Here is an 18,808-nt window from a genome sequence, read left to right on the forward strand (position 1 = left end):
TGGAGTTTGATCCTGGAACCCCTCCCTTTCGAACCTCCTACCTCCAGGCTGTGAAGGTAAGGAGTTACTGAATCTGCAGAGAGTAAAAAGAGAGGTTAAGTATATTACACAGCACTTCTTTCCCCAGTAAATAGGCATACAACTTGAACAACAAAACAACATCACATAACACATTGACATGTATTTCCTTTACATGAACATTTCTACACATATTGTTTATATGTTTTTTCTTCTGATTTGTATACATTCTTTGTAAGTATAAATTGCATGACTCCCTGTATAAATGGTTGATGTTCTCCATCTTGCATATTCGGAGTGGTACTTGTGTGGAGATGGACCTTGGAGTGTTTGTGTGTGTGTGTTAATTTTAATAATATTCGTGCCCGGTGTGTTAGAGGGTGGGGGAGCACATGGACAGTCATTCTGTGCACAGTCGTTCCACACCTACACATTCGGCGCATATAGTCCGTGTGTGTTTGTGCTTATTCTGCTGACTTGCTCTCAGCATGTACTGCTGGTTCATATGTTTAGTCCTAGTGCGGTGTTGATAGTCATGGTGTCGGTTTTTATGCACATGCATCGCTCATAAGTGCACATATTTGTTGTTATTCTGGAGCTGCTATGAAGAATTTAATTTATTTTATTTTTAAAATAAGTGTATATCTCCAGTTTGGCTGATACGATTTTTGTAATAGTTGCTCCATGAACCATTGCCAAGTAAGAAATCAGTGTGTGCCTAAACTTCCAAAATTAAAACAGATAATGTGGTGCCATGTTTCCCAAAAGGTTATGTGAGGTTTACCAAACACCCAATGCAAAAAATCACATTTCATTCAAAAATGTGGGCACATCTCACCACCTGCACCAAAAAAAGTTGCACCCTATTCGCAAAGGTCATTTGAATGAGTGCATTAGATATGCGCATAGTCAGGTGCTCTTTCCTACCCCCTTTGCATGTTGCCTATGTATTTGTGTGCATTTCAGTCCACCAAATTCACAATTGGGATGTGCTTTAAACTGTGCAGAAATGATGCACATTCCTCTGCACCTGTTTGGGACAGGCACACAGGGATGCAGACATCATGACAGGGACATTCCTGTCATGCATTTTTCTTGAAGTGGTGCAACCACAGTTTAAACCACGTCTATCACATTTGCATTTCCATACCAGAAACAGGGACGAAAATGTCATTTTTTTGTTTGCATTTAAAGGGCCCGTCATTGTGAAATGCAGTCCCAGCACCCACAGGGTTTGAAATGCGGTCCCAGCACCCACAGGGTTGGAAATGCGGTGCCAGCACCCACAGGGTTGGTGGTAGGATAGTGCCGGGCGCATGCTCAGACACTAATGTGTTCACGGAGTCTGGTCAGTGCATCTTTTGCGCTGCCACACTGCCCCAATAAATGCACAGACCACCTTTGGGAATAAGGTGACCTTGGCATTACTACGAGCAACGGAAAGGACATGAGGGTATCCTCTGTGCTCTTCTTATTTGGGCTACTTTTTCAAAATGTGGCCCTTTATATTTACATGAAAACATGATGTAACTTGACCTAACATGGTATGATTGTTTGGAAGTTGCATGGCAAATTTTATGAACTTTTATGGACACGCTCAAAGGTTTAAGGGGAAAATGTGTGCACCCGATTGCCCGCCTTCCCTTTGCGGCCTGGAATGCTGTGGCATGGCAGGGCGCTGCTGTTTAACTAAACCTCCGTGTTTTCTTTTCATTGCAGCAGATCTCTCGCCCGGCAGCACCGCGCTGTGCTGTGTGATGTGCACAGGTGGTCGGGTATTGGATGTGTTAGGTTACATGAGCTCAAAGGCTGTGTCAGCGTTTCTCCAGTGTGCACCCTCCGTTCATAAAGCATCATCTTGCACCACTCTTCCCTCCTCGGGCAGGTGCAGCACGCCCACCTCTCTCAAGGGCAAAGGTTGCCCACTGCTTCTGTTGCAAAGATCCCTTTTATTCTGTCAGCTGAGCAGCGGGGGACTGTCTTAAGCGCAAACTGCCCAAAGGGGGGAGCCTCTGCAGCACCTCCATCAAACCCCCTCCCTCGCCACATGGACATCTTGAGCGTGTGTATTTCTGCTGTTTAGTTCTAATGGAATGCAATGAGTTCTACCAGGCAGCTGTCAGCGGTGGAACCAGGAAACCCTTCCACACTTGTCCACACTAGTCCTCATTTTGAGTGAGGCGTTAGTCCCTCAGTGCCCCCTCTCCGGGACCATTTGATTGTTTACTTTTTGGAACAGAAAAAAGGTACTGGGATCTGGGTGGTTAAAGGGTCCTGGTGCCTTTTTTCTTCACTGTACAGAAAACAAGTGCTAGAGCCGGCTACCAAGTGCATGCAGGGCAGACAGCATTACCAAGTACATGCATGGCGGTCAGCATCACCAAGTGCATGCATGGCGAACTGCATTACCAAGTGCACGCATGGCGGTCAGCATTTCCAAGCGCACGCATGGCGATCAGCATTTCCAAGTGCATGCATGGTGATCAGCATTACCAAGTGCGCACATGGCGGTCAGCATTTCCAAGTGCATGCATGGCAGTCAGCATTACCAAGTGCATGCATGGCTTCTGGTGTAATAAAAATGGCTCAACCAAGTGTGCCTTCCACTTGATTTAGATCTGTTCCATGCACTGAACTTCTTTTAAAAACAAGCAATCACAAAGCCAACAGTATTAGACATGCATTTGCCAGTTCATGCCATCAAATTCCTAGGAAATCACTCTGTTTTTCAGCCGTTGCCATCTTTTCGCAAGCTAATACCATTATATCAGTGCCTTTCCCATGCTTGCACAAAAGCCCAAACTGTCAGCTTTGTCAGTCCTTGTTAATTATTCCAGGCAAAGTACCCACAAAGCAACAAGCAACATTATAGATGGCAAACCAAAGGTCAACCCCATCCGGCACAGTGCTCCCCTCCCCCACGTCCCACCATACCACTCCCTCTGTTTTGGATGCAGAGTACCAATAGTTCTTTTTTTCCACTTCCACCACTGTTCTGAATACTGTACTTTTAACACGAATTGGCACAAGATGCAGCACAGACTCTACTTGAACTTGCCACCTCACTTGCAAACTGTTGTTATTCGAAGAAGGTGTGGTTTTGCAATCTGATGTAAGCTTTGTATGGAATTTAAAGGCATTGTGACGTGCATCAGGAGTGACGGTGCTGACTGGCGGGTGCATGCAGCAGCACCCGAGTCTTGAGGGATGATCTTCTTCAATGGGTTTAGGGATATGTTATGAAATATGGAGGACCCGAGGTCTGATCCATTGAGTGCTTTGTGGAAACCTTAGTTACGTAAAGCATTTCATTGTTAGCACCTGCATTCATATGGATACATTTTTAGGCAATTGAAATCATGATGTGGGGTTAGTACTTACATGCCAGGAGAGTGATTGGAAGGGTAGAGGGGGGCAGGAGACAGCTCATTCTCACAGCAGTCCTTAAGTTAGTGTTTTCAGACTTAAAGGAGAGAGTTAACGGCTTGTAACATTGAAGCTGCACTAGAATAGTCTCATTACTATGCGTAAAGAAGTTAGATGCCCCTGCACAAGTAAGTTTGCAACTCCCCCACCATCTCTGAAGTTAGCGCCTATCTCAACATTTGAAAGGTTAGCCCCTGCCTAAATGTTAGCCTAGGTGCACCCATGGATGTGCGCACTTGCATATTGTTAGGCAGAGAGGTGAGGGAATCCTTTCCGAAACTGACGGTGTTAAAGTGTTACTGTGCTTGTGCAGAAAAACGTACTTGAACAAGCACAGTAAAATTTGAAAGCTGCTCCTTTCAAGAAAGTCTTCCATCGCCTCTCTTCTGCATATCACTTTAAAATGTATTATTTGATAGTTGGTCCCCACACCAGACCATGGGCGGGGGTCTAGAACAATGGGGGCGGAGCCGCCAGGTTTGCCCGGCCTATTTTCTGAAGTGGCCCCCTCCCATCACCACTTAGCCCCCACCCAAATGTAGGTTTTGTTGCGCCCCTGATGCATGGTGGTCAGTATTACAATGCATCCCTATGGAGTCCGAGGTGGAGTCCATGGGGGTGCAAGCCTCTCTGCCCGCATCAAAACTGGGTAAGTAATTTAATCCCATGGAGTGTATGTTCTGGTCCATCCCCCAACCGGCAGGGCATTCCTTTGGAAATGCCACCAATGGTAAAAACAGAAGCAGAGCTTGTCTCCGCCTGCTTATATGAGGCTGACTGTGTGATCCCGTCCAAGTGACCTCGCATCCCTGTCCCCAAACTTCTTGTCCAAAATGGCGGCAACTAGAAACATGTTAAGCTCCACCCCCTGCGTTCAACACGTATGATAAGTGGGGCCATTGCACGTGACTCTACACAGCTTCCACACAACCTAATCACCTGTCTGTAAAAAAGAAAGAGATATTTTGCACAAGCCCATGATACTATTGATTTCCTAAATCCATGACCATCACAGACCTGCCTTTATACCACTACAAATAACATGGTCTATTTGACTATGCTAACTGAATGGCACAGCTAGGCAGTACTCCTTTCATCGACCTCAAAATAAGGAAGGGAAGACACGGCCATTCAGTATCTAATACGCGCTGGGCTATTAGGCATTCCTTTGAAAAACTCCCATAGCACTTGAGGGGCTACATCTTAGCCGGCTTAAAACACAGCGAACACTGCAGCAGGAGATCACCCTACAGAACTGGCTATAATGACGGAAACCCTTTCTTGCTTGATGTGCTGAAAATTCACGGCAAGCTTTGATTACTTATTTTACCAACTGGTGTTATGAAACGCTAATGTGTCTGTCAGAGGTAGTGGAACAGCCCTTGTCAAGTGAACTGATATCAAAGGATCACACATAAACTAGGCAATGAAATAATGGGGTATGTTATGAGTACTCAAAGTGCTATGTGTACAGGAGAGACAAAGAGTCTGGAATGAAGGGAAGGGCAGCTTTGCTCGTGAGGAGAAGAGGCAGAGAACCTGTGATGAAAGGTGGAGCAGTGGGAGTGTGATAATGGTAATCCTGGATGCTGTTCACCCAAAACATACAAAGTTTCTAAGTTCCTTGAGAGTGAATAAAATGAGAAAAACTACACCTGTCAATGCTTTGGATAGCCAATAAGGCTTACTCCGAAAAGGGTGGTGAAGCAGGCATACACATTATATCTCCTTTCTCCGAAGCGCCATCTTTTCAGACTGGTTACTTTTAAAAACAAGCATTGGTAATGGCAACAGTTTGGGCTTTTGTGTAGATATGGGAAATGCACTTGCCAGGCACAGCCGTAATGGCATTAACTGGCCATTGGTGATAGCAGGTGCAAAATAATGTGAACATCAAATAGCAGTGCCTGGCAAATGCCTAATACTTATACACAACCCAAAACTGTTGGCTTATAAATCAAGAGGCTGAAGGAAGATCTGGTTAAGACATTTTTATTACAACAGCCCGTTTACAGATCCAATTAAGTCATTAACTCTCAGAAGACTGCTTTGAAAAAACACTGGCCGGCATGCAAGAAAGCCTGTAGACGCTCACACCAAAAAAAAATACAACCCGCTAGGGAAAAAGGCCCAATACACCACTTGCAAGGATAACAAGGTTCATTTCCATACAAAAGGAAAAATGGCAACAAAGAACTCTGCTACCGCGAAACGTTCTGCCAAAAATCTGCATGAGCTGCACATTAAGAAGGTACACAGTGTCATCAGTGACATCATTATATACAGTAGAAAGCAGCGCTGCTGGTTAGTGAGACCCTACACATAAGTCACCTGCTCCATAGGAGATGCCAGGCCATTGGTTCCAGCCCCTTCCATCCATCTTCTTCCACATGGGAGATGTTACAGTCGTCATCGGTCAGCAGGCGGTCAAATAGCAATTATATTGCAAACTAAAAAATACATCTCTATCTATGTAACAGTGCACCTGGTACGAACCGACCGGGTCTCAGGGGAAAGCTGAGGTCATACTAACTCACTCACTTGCTCCCAGACAGCTTGGCACCTCTCCAAGGTCTTCCACCTTCATGCTGGGCTATAATTTCATCCCTCCCTGCACCTCACAGCACAAATCATGTGACCTAGAATTGAAAGCAGGAAGGACCTGCTTTCTAATCTTTTTGATCGATCGGGGGTCCAACCGGTTTATGGTCAGTGGTCTGGGGCTGTTCGGTACATTGGAATTCAGGGGTCCTACAACCAGCGAATGTGGGTGCTATAACTTAGAAGTAGGACTGGAGGGGGTTGGATGCCCGTGCTCCCATCTGGTGGGATTGTATCATACAAAGACGCTTAGCCCTCCTCCCATTGCCTTGCAGGACACATTCTTCCCAGGGAGTGAAGGTTGTCAACATTTTAGGACAATGAAGAGTTTATGAATCTGTGTAGCTCTGGCCTTTCTCATCACTGCCCAGGATACTACCTATTCCTTTGCTCATGTTCGCGGCATAGGCATGGGACTAACTGCTGCACTACGTTTAAACTGTGTGTTCCAATATGGCTGCTAATATATAAAATGCCTGCTATTCCTGCATGTGCACCGCACATACAGAGCATGCAATAATGTAGTCATGTAGAAGCCTTTAAGAGAACCCACCTTACCCCTGGTCTCTTACATTACCAGGGTGTGCGGGAAGACCGTATCCCCTTCCCAACAGGCACTTGAGTGAAAAGGTTTCTCAAAGATTTTCCGTGAGGAGGTGTTTTTGGCAGGGAGAGGCAGGGACCGGGTGGGAATGGCCATAGGGAATAGCATGGCTGTAGGCAGTCAATAGGTGTGCAAATAACCAAACAACACCTTCAAGCTGTGTGTCCCTCCTTGTATGCCATTTCTCCATCTCTGTTCTCAATGTACTGAATACATTCCATTCAAAACAGTTACAATTAAAACCATCCAGTACAGGGATGTTCGAGTATACATTACCCCCACATCCCTCTTCCTTGCCCCAATGAAAACCATTTGAGCCTTCTGCATTTCCCCAGGAGCACCTTACCAAAGATTTTACCCCTCCATCTGGGTGCTTAAGTGAGACTCTTCGGTTGTAAGAGAGGAGTCCACCCAGCATGCCTCCTGACTCTTCGGTTGTAAGAGAGGAGTCCACCCAGCATGCCTCCTGACTCTTCGGTTGTAAGGGAGGAGTCCACCCAGCATGCCTCCTGACTCTTCGGTTGTAAGGGAGGAGTCCACCCAGCATGCCTCCTGACTCTTCGGTTGTAAGAGAGGAGTCCACCCAGCATGCCTCCTGACTTTTCTTTCCTCACAGTGCTTTAAAATGGCCGGTCCTCTCCGGCCCCCAGTACCTGCACTTCTTATTTTTTAGCATTTCAGTGCCTGCACTTCTCAATGCCTGAAAGAGATTACTGGTACTGAAATGTGTGACAAGATGAAAATAAATGAAAGCATTCAATTTCACTTTATCACATTGAAGGACTAAGCTCCTGCAGCCTTTACTGGGGAAAGCAGTGCCCTCTAGCTCCTCCTCCTCTCTCCCGCACCCACATTGTCCATAATGTCTCCTTCAGGGCCCCCCTTCAGAACAAAAGGAGAGACAGACATTCATCTTCTGAACTCCCGGCACACCAGATATGGAACACCATTTCCCTTAGTAGGCTTCACCAGTTACACACAGAGAGTTTTCATATGGAGCACAGATTGATTTGGAAAGCTTGGGCAATTACTTTCTGTTGACATGTTTGTTATTAACAGTGCCTTTTCTATGAGGAAAATACTTAAGTAATGGGAGTTGTGATGGAACCTTTGGACTGAAAACCCGCACACAGCTCCAGTTACCTACCAAATTCCTTATTATTGGACAATGAAAGTGAGTAATAATAAAACTCCCCTTTCAAAGCATAGTTTACAGCCATGATATCTGCTAGTTTGAAATGCCATAAAGAATGTCTTCATTTATTTGGATGTTCAAATGTTCTTAACACAGTGTATAACAACAAACTGGAAGCTTGTGTGAAAGAATCTCATATGCATTGCCTAACCAAAGTATGTGGAATCATTTGCAAGTCATTTAATTTAATTGTGCATTGCCAGCAGAATTTGAGAGTTCTCAAAGCTTGCCATCTTTTATACATATGAATAGGTCAAAATAAGTCTTTGATTGATGAGTACCTTTGAGAAATGGTTGCCTTAGGCTGACAGAATCAAATTTAAAGGTAATGACTTAACAGTAAATCATGATACTGACATTCTGGTTGGATACCCTGAGATATTTCAGCAGTGCATGCTCCCAAAGCCAGACATTACAGAGAATAAAGAGGAAGTGAGGACATAACTGAAGTGCAAGTGTGGGGATTGAGACATATAGACATGGACAAATGAAAAACTAGGAAAACTGAGTTGGAGGAGGATACTGAATGTGAGATAACTTTAAAAGGGCCATTGAGTCTTGGCCGTGCACCAGTGTGATAGCAATTTTTAAATTCTCCCAGGAAGAGCCCCAACCCACTTAAAGCCTAGATAGGCGAGTACCTGCACTGTAGTTCTTTTTTCCATTTAAAGCACTGTTTCCTCATGATGGAAAGAGATCATTCGATCCCACTCAACGGACCAGGCCATGCAGTGCCACCAGCTATCTCCCCTGCCAGGCATGTGGGGATATGGGGCACCTGAAAGCATACTCCCTGCATCTCCGCTGGGCTCGTATACAGGTATGTTATATGTGACCCTTCTAAGTGTATTGCTCTTTTAAGGAGAAGTGTTATGTATGACCCTCCCAAGTGTATTGCCCTTTTAAGATGGGCCATGACTGTGTAAGGAGCCCCTGAATGAACGTGCCTCGAACAGCTGCAGACTCCAACAATCGAAGTCCTGTGTCCGTCTCTCATTTCAGGCCAGCAGGTCCCTGCTGGTCTGGGACCAGCCCAGACACCCCCGCTCGCGGATGCTCCTGACATTCATGGTGCCCCGCCGCCCAAGTCTTGTCACGATCGCCTATCAGGGTCCTGTCCTGCAATAACCATAAGTCCAGGTGACCCCGGCAAATCTATAAAGGTACTGGCACCCCCAGAACCTGGGAGACTGGCTGTATTCCCACACCAGCTCCACAATAAGGTAGAGTACCAGATGAGGAAGGGGGCACAAGCCAAGCTGAGTCTCTCTCATTCATTAAAGTGTTTGCAAAAAAACAGAAAGGCATACACGCTGCTCCAAGCTCCAGACCTTCGAGCGGACGCCACGGGGTCCAGCGCCCATGATCCCGGTAAGGCAGGAGGGAAATTGCACTGGACGCTTCATTTGCTAGTGCCCAGGGGATTGGGAAAGTGTTTTGCTGCCTCAGCTTCCAGCGGAGCGTTGCTCCGACAACAACTCCACTAGGGGCGGGGGAAATACACAGAGAAGGGTAGACATACAAGAGACACCTCCTCCATATCCTCCCAGCTGCCAGTGCATGTGCGGCCTGCACGGCACAATCCCTGCTGTATCATAATCAAGCATTAATGAAAGCAGGTCAGGCTGGAGAGCATGGGCGTTGCTAGGGGGGGGCTAAGGGGGCTATAGCCCCTTATCTTTTAGTTGTAGCCCCGGATAGAATCTCAGGAGCTACGGCCAAAAGATTAGCTAGCCCCCAGTGCCAACAGTTCCGACATCAGCGTAGCCCCGGGTCTTTTCCAGACCTAGCAACTCCCCTGCTGGAGAGGAACGGGTATTGGCCAATTTGCCTGAATTCTTTTGACCGTATGGCCCATTTGAACGAATTTAGGCTGTTCGAAATGATCGTACAACCAAACTTTTGGTCAAATGGGCCATACGGTTCTATTAAAGCGAACAAGGGGAATGGGGTTGTGGGGGTGTCCCACGCTTCCAGGACATTGGAAGTGGAAAACTTTCAAAAAAAGTAATAAAAACCTGTGGTTGCAGGGACGGAACTGACGGATTGGTATGATTTTGCCCATGGCAAAATTGGCTAAGGTCAAATCTGCCACAAACAATTATGCCACAGTCAAATCATACCAATCCCAGAAATGCACTGAGCTACCTAAGCCATCCAGACACAGTCAGACTTGTTGTCAGACCTGACCTGGGGGCAAAGGGAATGCTTACAGAGTTCAACGCAGAAGGCTTTAGCGCTGCACATTCCTTTCCTGGTAATCAGAATATCTGGACTCTAGCTCGAAGACAGGGTCTACACATTATACAAAGAAAAAAAATAACTCAGCCTCTTTGGAACAAGTCAAAGCATGCCCCAGGTCAAACAGAAAGAATATCACCTTCAATCCCTTTTTCAAAGAGGTGCAGGAGCTAGTGGACAATGGATTGCATTCTCATCATCTGGAAGTACTCTCAAAGTTCCAAGACTCCGGAAAGGAAATATCCTCATTCCTGTGGTGTTAAGCACTCGCTCCTAAGTCTGGAATGGGTGGTAATGGCAGCTCGAGCTATAGGCCTAAGTGAAGCAAGTGCCTATAATAAGGGCACAGGGATGTTACCACCCATTCCAGCCCCTGGAACAGATGCTTAATGCCATTAGCGCCCGTCCCAAGGGTTGGGATGGGGCTAATTAAAAGTATTTTCATTCTGTGAACGGGATGCCTCGTGGCATCCTATCTGTGAAAGGAAAATACTTTTCGGGAGCTGAGAGGAAGGAGTGACTGCAGCGTCGGCAGTGAAATGAGGTAAGTGGGGGGTGGGAATGATAAAAAAAGGTGGCTGAGGGTAGGGGGAAGATGGCGGTGGGAGAACGGGCTATTAGGTGGCTTGCAAAGCAGGCTGAGATTGCCGAATTCAGCCCGTGTTTCTAGCCACCTGTTTGGCTGGCTCCCCCATCAGGGTGCTAATGGCTATTATGTCACCAGATCAGAGGTCCCAATTGGTGAAGTATGCTACACTTTACCATCATCTGGACTGAGTCAGTCATGGATTTTTGGCTGAAGCAGGTGATAGCCCAGTGATACAGGCTGGAGTTTTGACCACACCATGGGCTCCGAATGAGTTGAGGAGGCAGTCTCAAGGAAGTATTAACAACCATCTTGGAGAAGAGAGTAATATCCTCTGCCTTTAAGGTTTTCCTTAGGGTCTAGGGTGGTTGTACTAATTATTGAGTTGCAAAACATCCTAGTGAAGTGAGCAATAACCCCTACACTGAGAAGGAAGAGGAGTATACTAGATTACTGTTGTGGTTAAGAGGCTTTAGGAGGCATGAACTTGCAGAGATACATGTCCCCCTTGTGAAGGGAGCTATCTAGCTTTCATTGATTTGGTGGGTGTTGATCTTCACCTACCAATTCACCAAAAGGCAAATAAGCTCCAATACTATCTTTTGTGAGTTCCAGGCCTTACCATTTGGCATCAAGTCTTCCACTGAAGTATTCACAAAAGTATTGGCTCCAGTGGTGAGAACTCTACACAAGGAGGCCCTTCTTGCTTCTCCATGACTCGACAAGTGGATGCTAAGAGCGCCCTACCCAGCCTTCTACAAGAACACACATACAGAGAATGGGCACAGTCTCCCCACACATGGACAATGATCAATCGGAGCAAATCACACTTAACAACAATGCAAGACCTGCTGTTCATTGGCACACAATTTTGAACAGCAGATGGCAATGTCTTCTTCCTTGAAAAAATATCAGAACGTCTGTAGAAGGCATTGCTGATCCTCTTTGGACAGGAAGCATCAACAGATTGTCAATGACTCAGGGCAAAGGGGCACATGGAAATAACAATATTCATAATCTCTTGGGTGAGACTCAACTTGCATTTGCTCTGGGATCGCCTGTATGCTCAGTACAGGTCCAAATCAAAGAAATTCACACAGTAGATACTCATGACCTGAGAAGTGACTTGATCTCTCCAATGCTAGATGGCATGGACACCTTGTGGCGAGGGGTACCATTCCAGTATCTTTCTGCCAGCATAGTCACCACAGATGTCAGCTCCATGCGCCAATGAGCTGTATGTGAAGAGCCGGAAGTCCAGGGATTGTGGACAGAACATGAGCACTTCATGTCATCAAACTGGCGGCAACTATCAGCAATCCTCAGAGCTCTGCGACAATTCCTATCTTTTCTGTACATTCCACAATGCTAAAATCAATGTATTATCAAACAGCAGGGAGGGACAAGAACTTGGGCCCTCACAAAGCTGGCCACAGAGTTAATTGTTGGTGGAATGGCGTCTGTTAACTCTCTCGGCCTCCCCTGTACAGGGGAAGACAACTTCTAGGCATATCAGTTCAGCAGTGTATTATTTTCCTCACCTACCTCTCCCAAGACATATCCTCAGGAGAACAGGCAGGAAATTGTACTGCCCTACATAAATCTGTTTCCCATGAGGGTAAAAGCCTGCCTGCCCAATTTCTGTTCCTGATACAAGACATCGGGGCCATTATTGATGGAGGCTCTCTCCAAACCATTTCCAGATCACCTCCTTTATTCCTTCACCAATGCCCCTCATACCAAGGGTGTTGGCACGAACGGGCAAGAAACCTCATGTCATGCACCTTACACTTCTTCCAAACCTGATCTCCATAGGAGGGGGCGCGGGGAGGCAGTAGGCAGAAGGCAATGTGATGAGAGCATCGAAATTGAGTGCCTAGTACTTCAAAAACAGGCCATCTCTAAGTAGGTGTCTTTCTTCCTTGAGAGTGTTTTACAGCCTCAACCATTAAAACGTAATTAAAGAATTAGGGGGATAATTTCAGAGTGGTGCTCCCAGAACTCCATCGACCCGTTGGATGTCTCTCCACCTCAGATATGGCAGTTTCTTCAGGGTGGTTTAAACATACATCTATCGCTCTCCACCTTGGGTTCAGTGGGATGCCACCCAGGCCTTCAGAGAACCATGGGGTGGAAGATGCACCAGAACTGGTTATGAAGTTGCTCTGAAGTTTTCACCTTTCCTGGCCTCCATCCAGGCTCTGAAGTCTTCACCTTTCCAGGCCTCCATCTAGGACCCCTCTTCCTCTTTGGGACCACCCATTAGCCTTTGAGAACTGCAAGCATCTCTCTTCGAAATGATGGACTCAGTCAACCTGAAAGGTGTCTCCTTGAAAGCCATACATTTTTAGCAGCAGTGATACTGACTCTCTGCATAGGCAAATTGGGGACCCTCCTGTACAGAGAACCTTATCGGACTACCAAACCACAAGCAATTCTAGTCAGACCTGAATTGGGGCCCACAATCCTTTGCTTCTCTCCTCTTTCCATCATTTCCAGGAGGTGATTGTTCCCACCTATTTTCTGTACAGAGGTAATCAGAAAATCAAATACTTTGTTTATCATGTTAAAGAACCTTTGGCCACCTTTGCCTCCCTTAGTGGATCAAGGATGCTGTTATGGTTGCTTACTTAGAGTCAGGGACTCCCTTCCCAGCTTCAGTACAGGGGAGATTGGCCAGGGCCAGAGCCACATCATGGGCAGAGTTAGGGGGTTCCTCTCATATTTGTTCAGCTATAACTTGGGTGGTTCCTCAGACAATTATCTCCAACTGAAAGATAGATTTTCTGAATTCTGATTTGGTAGGGAGGTACTGCATTAGGTGAGGATGTGACTCCACAAACTGTAGTTGATATGAAATAAACATGTTGCTGCATCCATATACCAGTCCATGTTTTCTGTAAGAAGCTGCTGCTGGAGTCTGGGTATTCCTTAATTGTTTATGATTGGAACGTGGAAGAGGGATGTGGGGGTAATGACCTGATTACTTACAGTAATCTTCATTATTTCTAGTCATACTCTTGTTTGTCAAATAGATGCTAAGATAGCCGCCATCCATTTGAGGTGGGGCTGCCGTGTTGTAGAGCTGGTATCATACAAGAGGCGTGCTGCATTGACGTTCCCTTATTCAGGTTGAGGGGACGAGGGAGAAGTCTCATCCAGCACCTGAATGGAAGTGTTACATCTTTGTTCCAGTGGAGAGTTGGATGCTTGAATCACGTATGGCCATGATGAGGAAGAGCATGACTAGGAGTAAGGAAGATTATCCTACATGATCATGTCATTGTCTGAACCAAAAGTATTCATCAGCAATCTGCCCACTAATATATGTATTAAGTCAAATAAAAAAGAGTTTTCTTGGGTTATAGGAATCTTGAACCCCATCGGGGGTGTCATTAAAGTTCTGAGAATAGTAAGAGTTCACCAAATAATTGTTACACTCCTCCCAAATATGCTGTGGTTTCGACCAATGCAGTATTTTAGAATATTGTTTTTCCTTTTCATTACAAATCACAATTTCCACTGCCAGTTTTGGACTGTATGCACTGGTACCTAAATCCACACCATTGCAACGCAACATCTAGCCCATAGCATTACTAATCCAAATACTATTTTTACAGACATCCCTGTTTCAACACAGAACACTTAATAAGGGAATCCTCCAAGCACTTAAACGCTGTTCATATTCCTTGCTTGCAGAGTAGTTTTCTGTGACACATTGTAGCCGGTAATTGACAAGGAACTGTTTGTGGTAGAATGTTTAATTGGAGCACAGCTGGAGTCATGTGAACAAGAATCTGCATGGAATTACATATTATAAAGCATAAAATGAAAGTTGTTTTCAATAAAAAAATTTAAACCACTTGGACTATTTTTCTGCAACACATTAGGGGCTGCATTTTTGCTTTTTTAAATCCAAACAGATTCTATATTGATTATCTGGATCTGCAAATGGAAGGTCTCTTGCATCATGTTACATTATTGCCCCCACTTTACTGCCCAGCTTACAAGTTCAAACTCAAACCTAATTGGCTGAGAAAACAGACAATCAAAATGTCTTCGTGGAAAATATGTGGATTAGTGAATAAGATAGAGTATTCACATCATCTAAAATATCTTTCTGGGGCTCACATCATTTGTTTACAGGGGACCTGGCAATTGGAGCCGGCTGATATACCAGGTTATATTACTTTATTTTGCCCTTCATCCAAAGCCCTATAAGGGAGGCCAAAGCGGGGTGTTTGGATTCAGACTATATTCACGAAATATCATGCATTGGACATTTGCTCTCCTTATCTATTGGGGGTAGCAATGAATTTGTTGGTGATACTCTATTCATTTATTGAATGTATATCTAATACCTTTTACAGATGCACTACATTTCTTTGATGCCACTCTTGAGAGAGTGCTAGAGTATAGAACTCCAGCTAACAATGCTCACGCTATAATTGCGGGTGAAGTAAATTGTCAATTCAAACCTTTTGACCAATGCCCAGAGGACCTGCATATAGAAGGCCAGCTATGGGAAATCCAAGAGCTATCTTTTAGGGACATTCCGAGCCGGCACACTCACTGCAATCAACTAGCTAACATAATCACTCGCCATGGGTTGAGAGTCTGTAATGGCTGCATCGATGGCACCCAACCTTTCTGTCCTACATTTAAAAATCTGTCGACTCACATCCTTGTTTGTCTGGACACCTGGAAAATTGCAGACTCACTTACGGTTGGACCAAAGATCGACCATGACCCACTCGTGCTATGTTTGGATCCTTGGATGCTTAGTCTGGTTTATCTGGACCAGCTCGTACAAATTAATTCTCTATCTGATACCCACCATTGTAGCCGGAAATGGGTTTCGATTAATCAGGCATTGACTCTTCCAAGCCTCTAAATGGAGCTATTACAGTTACTACTTGACTATGCCCCGCAAGAGACTTCTTTGACACCACTAACCTTTTACAACTGGCTACTCCCCATTTTCAAACCATGTATGTCTATGCACCCCCCCCCTAACAAGTGTCTATTCTTAGAGCTACTCGGTTCGAATCTGAGTGCAGATAATCCCAGAAATCACTATTCGCTTTAATTATATCAACAAATACAAATGACCACTCCCAGCTTTCATTAAAGTGCAGACACTACAAAGAGCTATTAGGAAAAAGGAAAGAGGCTTCACTCAATAAACCATTGGAAAAACTCAAGGTAGCAGCCCTAACTAATAATCAGAAAGAGTTCTGTAGGATAGTATGCCTCGGTTATCCACCTAATAAAGCTGGGACTGGGTTTACAGAAATTATTCGTTTAATAATTTCCAACTGCTGTTTTCTGTTGCTGTCCGTGAGTGGGCACATCCTGAGGAGCTCACTAACATCACACCAATGATGGCATGTAATAGTAACATATTCCGCGTAATACACACAAATCGTATGGTGTTTAGCTTTGATGAAGTATTGATGGCACTTAATTCACAGATACTTGGCAAAGCCCCTGGACTGGACTCTATCCCTATAGATTTGTACAAAGAAAGCACAGGCATTTGGGTCCCATTTTTAATAAAGTTTTTTAATGACCGTAACATAACAAAAACTATCCCTCAGAGTTGGCATGGAGAAATAATTATCCCTATTTATAACAGGGTCTCACATGATGACCCAAGTAATTATTTGCTAATATTGCTGCTTGGTTCCCTTTGTAAACTTTATTCTAGGGTGTTAATAGGGAGAACAGAGCGATGGGACGAGGAGAATAATATCCTTTCTCCAGTGCGAGCAGGATTTAGGAAAAGCATATCCACCACTAACCAAGTCTTCAGATTAGTCGTGCTCCTCCAAACACGGTGTTACACTCTCGAGGGTTCCCTTGTTTGTGGCGTTTATTGTGCTCCAAACGGCCTTCACTTCTGTTCCCAAAGGGCAATTATTGACCTTACTAGAGGATTTAACTGTTCCACGCTAGTTGACTGGCGCAGTATACACATTGTACGCCAGCAACTTTACTATCAGTTCGGTGGGGCCCAAGGGTATCATTTACAAACCCATTTTCTATTGGCAGGGGGTTTAGTCAAAGGTGCATACTTGCCCCCTCCTATCCCCCCTCCTATTTTCATTATACGTAAATGACATTGCACTGAAAATAAATAGTTGTGGTACTGATGCACCTAACCTTGGTGGCACCAAGTGGTGTCTTCTTTTATTTGCAGATGATGCAATCCTAATTTTCAAGACACCTGTGGGATTGCAGTCAGCTAAACAGGTTCCACGGCATGTGTTAGAAAAAAGGGATGACTATTAGCATGACCAAGGTCATGTCTATGCTATCAACAACTCACCTATTCAGGAGGTTGACAGCTTTGATTACCTTGGAATACGATTGCACCACTCTCTCAAATGAGTAAAACAAGTTACCAAAAGCACCACGAGCCTAGCTAGAAGATGCACGGCCATGGCTGGCTTTTCAAATCGATAAGCAGGCCGCACACCTTCTCACGCTACTGAGGCTTAAAATACGCAAGCTATTACTGCAGCTGTATATGGTGGTGAGTTCTGGGGTCATCCCAACATATCTCAATTGGAAAAGGAAGAAAATAACATCCTGAAACGATTTTTGGACTTCCACGCAGTAACCCACTAGATTAGGACTTGGTCTTTTAGTTAATGTTAATGTTAATGTTAAAGGACATTTGTACCGCGCACTATCACCACCGGAGTGGTCCCCTGGCACTCTGGCAGCTCTGAAAGAGGGAGGGAGGGCGGGTGAGTTAGTGGGTGGAGGTTGGAAAAGTGCAAGAGAGCAGTGATGTACTGTTGGCAGCCTAAGCCCAGTGGGTCCGTCAGCTGGGCCTGGGGTGTATGTGGCCGGTAGTCGTCGTGTACTGATGTGCGGGTCGGTTTATAGTCATAATGTCGACAAAAAAATGTCGACAGACAAAAATGTCGAAAAAATAATGTCGAAAATAATAATGTCGACATTCTATACTTTTAATGTAAAAAGTCATAATGTCGAAAAAAAAATGTCGACATTTTTTTTTCGACAATATGACTATAAACCCTTAACACTATCAACACCTCACCCAACACCCTCCTGCAACCCCCCCACACCCCACACCACCACCCTCCCACCCCTCATATGCAACACATTCTAATTATTTATATATTTATTTATTTATTTTTTCAATAAATAAATAACCAACAAAAAGTATCATTTACTATGGGGGGGTCCCCCCCCAACCCCCCCTCACCCAACACCCCCCTGCCACCCCACCACACCCCCTAACCACCCTCTCACCCCTCATACTCAACACAATCTAATTATTTATTTATTTATTTATTTATTTTTCCAATAAATAAATAACCAAAAAGAGTCTAATTTACTATGGGGGGGGTGTCCCCCCCAACCCCCCCTCACCCAACACCCCCCTGACACCCCCCCACACCCCCCCCAACCACCCTCTCACCCTCATTCCCAACACATAGTAATTATATATTTATTTATTTATTTATTATTCAATAAATAAATAAACAAATAAATAAAAAGAATATCATTTACTATGGGGATGTCCCCCCCAACCCCTCTCACCCAATACCCCCTGCCACCCCCCACCCCTCATACTCAACACATACAACACAACAATAAATATATATTTATTTATTTATACAACATTTCGAAAAAATGTCGACATTAATGTAAAATGTCGACATTTTTGTATGTCGACATTATTGATTTTCGACATTAATTTGTCGACATTTTGACTGTCGACATTATTGATGTCGACATTATGACTGCACACCGTGCGGGTCTATGTGCATTTATTGTTTTGTTGTTGCAGTGTGGTGAAGTTTGTGTGGTTTGTTGTGATGGAGGTTTGTGGTTGTGTTTGGTTTGGAGTTTGAGAGGTGTATGCGGAGGAGGAAATTGTTAGTGGTCTCGGTTAGTTGGCTTCTATATCCTGGGTTGACCAGTTGTGCTCGCGTAATCTCGCTCGATGGGGTGCTTGGGCATCATGTGCCTCTGGAGGTTCGTGCTCTTTTTGTATACAAGGCCCCTTCAGCATCTCGCTGCCTCTTCCGCCCGTTCCGTCAACAGCGTTGCATGCTCCCCTCCCCCACCCACATGGCCAGTGCACCTGCCAGTGTCC

This window comes from Ambystoma mexicanum, chromosome 3q, assembly GCF_040938575.1.
Source record: "Ambystoma mexicanum isolate Mex_15411 chromosome 3q, UKY_AmexF1_1, whole genome shotgun sequence".
NCBI classification, from domain to species: Eukaryota; Metazoa; Chordata; class Amphibia; order Caudata; family Ambystomatidae; genus Ambystoma; species Ambystoma mexicanum.